Genomic DNA, 4,257 nt, shown 5'->3' with positions numbered 1-4,257 from the left:
TATATTAAACAGATCTCACTTGCCAAATGCCACAGGATGCAGGCCAACAGACAGGTTCCAAGGGCTCTTGTGAGCTGGAACTGCCATATAAGCAAAACCACGAGAGAGAGAACACTGCCCACGTTCAACACAGCATAGCCACCCTGAAAGCCTCACCCTCTCTTTTAGAAATGTGTTTAGATTTTATACACTTTTGCCAGATTTTGTTATGTAAGCTTTATGTACTGAAAGGTCTTAAAGATTTTTAAACGTTGAGTAAAATGTTCACGAATATAGTTTATATATATATATATATATATATATATATATATATATATTTATGTATATGAAACAAATCTGTCATATAATTTATTTTCTTTAAAAACAAGGCCCTGGCTGGGTGCGGTGGCTCACGCCCGTAATCCCAGCACTTTGGGAGGCTGGGGAGGGAAAATCATGAGGTCAGGAGTTCGAGACCAGCCTGGCCAACATGGTGAAACCCCATCTCTACTAAAAACACAAAAAATTAGCTGGGCATAGTGGCAGGCACCTGTAATTTCAGCTACTTTGGAGGGTAAGGCAGGAGAATCACTTGAACTCGGGAGGTGGAGGTTGCAGTGAGCCAAGATCATGCCACAGCAGTTCAGCCTGGGTGACAGAGTGAGACTCCATCTCAAAACAAAAAACAAAAAACAAGACCCTTATACAAATTACCCTTGGAACTTTTATTTAGAATTTAAGGTTATTTGGGGCTTAGTGTCATGTAAACATAATTCTCCCAATTGCTAGGGTCCTCTTGGGGTGCTGCATTCCTGTAAGCCATTATCATGCCTGAAAACACACCCTTCTCCACCTAGGAACTCAAATGCCAAGGGTGATGCCAGATCAACTTTCATTACTGAGTCATACATTCCTAAATTGAGTGTATCATAGAAAAACAGACATACCCTTAACAGTTTAACCTGACAAAGTTCTGAAATACTTCCGTTGCAATAAAAGTTCTGAAAAGGTATCTTGCTAGAGATCTCTGACACAGAGAAGAAAGTGAAGGCTGGGTACAGTGGCTCATGCCAGTAATCCCAGCACTTTGGAAGGCAGAGGCAGGTGGATTACTTGATGTCAGGAGTTCCAGAGAAACCTGGGAAACATGGTGAAACACTGTCACTACGAAAAATAAAAAAATTAGCTGGGCATGGTGGTGTGTGCCTATAATGCCAGCTACTCGGGAGGCTGAGGCAGGAGAACGGCTTCAACCCTAACCTGAAACCAAACATAAACGCTAACCCGAACCCAAACCCTAACCCTAAACCTAACCCAAAAAGAACACGAACCCTAACTTGAATCTTAACCCTAACATGGAACCAAACCCTAACCCTAACCCAACCCTAACCCTAACCCCTAACCCTAGTCCTAGCCCTAGCCCTAACCCTAACCCAACCCTAACCCTAACCCCTAACCCTAGTCCTAGCCCTAACACTAACCCTAACCCAACCCTAACCCTAACCCTACCGCTAACCCAATCCTAACCCTACCCCTAACGCTAAACCTTAACCCCTAACCCTAACCTTGACCCCGACCCTGAACCCGACCCTGACCCCTAACCCTGACCCTAACCTCTAACCCTGACCCTAACCCTCACCCCTAACCCCAACCCCAACCCTTAACCCCTAACCCGAACCTTAACCCCAACCCTAAGCCCTAAACCTAGCCCTAGCCCTAACCCTAAACCTTAACCCTAACCCTGACTCTGACCCCGACCCTAAACCCTAAACCTAACCCTAAACCCTAACCCTAACCCCCAACCCTAGCCCCTAACCCGACCCTGACTCCGAACCCTGACCCTAACCCCTAACCCTAACCCTCACAACCCTAACCCTAACCCTCTAACCCTCTACCCTCTAACGCTCGCACTCGCCCTAACCCTAAAACCCTAACCCTAAAATCCTAACCCTAACCCTTGGGTGGAGAGAACCTCTGTGCGCGGGATTCAGAGGGGATTTCGGTTTCCCGTTTTCCACACTGAACCATTCTAAGTAGTCTCTGACCTTCGTTATTCAGGGCTAGAAACAGGAAGGATTTTATTCACTGTGGATGCGGCCCCGAGTTGTCCCAAAGCGAGGCGGTGCCGCCAACGTCCGTGCTGAGCACAAGGCAGCTCCGCCCTCGCGGGGCTCCCCACGCCAGAGTCTGGGCAGAGTAGAACGCTGCTCTGTCTTCACGGTACCCCCGAGGTCTGTGCAGAGGAGAACACAGCTCCGCCCTCGTGATGCTCTCAATGTCTGGGCTGAGGAGAATGCAGCTCCGCCCTCACAAAGGTACAACGCTGGCGCTGGTGCAGAGTCGCACGCCAGGCGCGGGGCAGGCCGGCGCAGGCGCAGAGTCGCAGGCCGGCACCGCGCAAGCGCAGAGTCGCAGGCGGGGGGGGGGGGGGGGGGTCGCGGCGCAGGCGCAGAGACGCACGCCGCGTGGGCCTGAAGGGGCGCAGTGCAGGCGCAGAGATGCACGCCCCGAGGGGAGCGGCGCACAGACGGGCGAAACATCAGTAATCTGAAAAGCCTGGCTCCGGTGACCTCTGCTTGCAGTCGCGCACTACAGGGCCCTCTTGCTCACAGTGCTGTGCCAGTGCGCCCCCTGCTGGCAACTAGAGCAACTGCAGGGCCCTCTTTCTTACACTGGTGGCCAGCGCCCCCTGCTGGCGTTGGGGCACTGCAGGGCCCTCTTGCTCGCAGTATAGTGACGGCACGCCGCCTGCTGGCAGTTGGGGACGTTGCAGGGCTCTCTTGCTCACAGTGTAGTGGCAGCACTCCCGATGCTGGCAACTGGGGACACTGCCGGGCCCTCTTGCTTGCCTTGTAGTGGGGGTACGCCCCCTTCTGGCCGCTGGGGGCACTACACGATCCTCTTGCTCACAGTGTGGTGGCAGCACGCCCCCTGCTGCCGACCAGGACACTGCAGGGTCCTCTTGCTCATGGTGTGGTGCCAGTGCGCCACCTGCTGGCAGCTAAGGACACTGCAGGGTCCTCTTGCTCACAGTATACTCATGGTAGGCCCCCTGCCCGGCCAACAAACAAGTTTCTATTCTGCTTGAGTGCTTGCAAGAAGCTAATATTATACTTACTAGATAATTAGAATCAAATCTATAAGCTTTAAGATTTTAAGTTGTCATTCTTATGAAAAACATTATTTCCTTTTTTTTAGGGTGAAAAGATATACATCTATTTAGAATCAGCTAGCTGGACTCAGTTTAGATGATCCCAAGTTTGTTGGCAACATCCAAAGCATCGTAATCAGGAGCCATTCGAACATATGCCTTCTTCTTTCCATCAGGCCGAATCAGGACGTTGACTGTGGCCACATCCACGTCCCAGAGCTTCTTCACAGTCTGTTTGATCCGGTGCTTGTTGGCTTTAACATTGACAGTGAACACAAGCATGTTGTTGTCTTCTATCTTCTTCATGGCTGACTCAGTGGTCAGTGGAAACTTGATGATAGCATGATGGTCAAGCTTGTTTCTCCGGGGGGGGCGCTCTTCCCAGGATATCTGGGCTGCCTCCGCAGTCGCAGTGTCTTGGGATGTTGGAAGGTGGGTGAGGTGCAGATCTTCTTTTTTTGGGAGGCTGTGAACACATTTCAACACTGCCTTCTTGGCCTTTAAAGCCTTTGCTTTGGCTTGGGCTTTAGGAGGGGCAGGAGTTTCCGTCATTTTTGGTGCCATCTTGTGAAAAGTGAAAAACATTATTACAATAATAAGTTTTTTACAGTAAATCTGCCTAATAGTAGTTTCCAAAATACTTTTGGTAATTTTTAACCTTAAAGTTAAGCTAAGTAAAATATTTCCATTAAATATCTACATCATTTATAAATAAGATACAATACTAAAACATTAATTACTGAACATAAGTAATTCAAGTTTATATAGTTTTGGCTTCTTATTTTTACAGAGAAACTAGATATTTTGGCCTGTTAATAAACATGTTTTTGCCTACCACACTGAGAAATTGAGACGGAGCAACACTCAGTCTCAAAAAAGAAAGAAAAAAAAGAAATCTCTTTCTCTTAAGTTAACTCTTGTTTTTTTTTTTTTTTTTTTTTTTTTTTTTTTTTTTTTGAGATGGAGTCTCGCTCTGTCGCCCAGGCTGGAGTGCAGTGGTGCGATCTTGGCTCACTGCAAGCTCCGCCTCCCGGATTCACGCCATTCTCCTGCCTCAGCCTCCCGAGTAGCTGGAACTACAGGTGCCCACCACCACGCCAGCTAATCTCTTGTATTTTTTAGTAGAG

The 4,257-nt window shown here is 48.7% G+C and overlaps 1 pseudogene; it reads right to left on the bottom strand.

Moving 5' to 3' along the window:
- Positions 1–1,912: 1,912 nt before the first annotated feature.
- LOC106996530 (large ribosomal subunit protein uL23 pseudogene) lies at positions 1,913–3,763 on the bottom strand (annotated as a pseudogene).
- Positions 3,764–4,257: the final 494 nt, after the last annotated feature.

This window comes from Macaca mulatta, chromosome X, assembly GCF_049350105.2.
Source record: "Macaca mulatta isolate MMU2019108-1 chromosome X, T2T-MMU8v2.0, whole genome shotgun sequence".
Classification (NCBI taxonomy): domain Eukaryota; kingdom Metazoa; phylum Chordata; class Mammalia; order Primates; family Cercopithecidae; genus Macaca; species Macaca mulatta.
The sequence above is the reverse complement of the archived record's forward strand: the minus strand, read 5'-3'. Positions and strand labels throughout refer to the sequence as shown.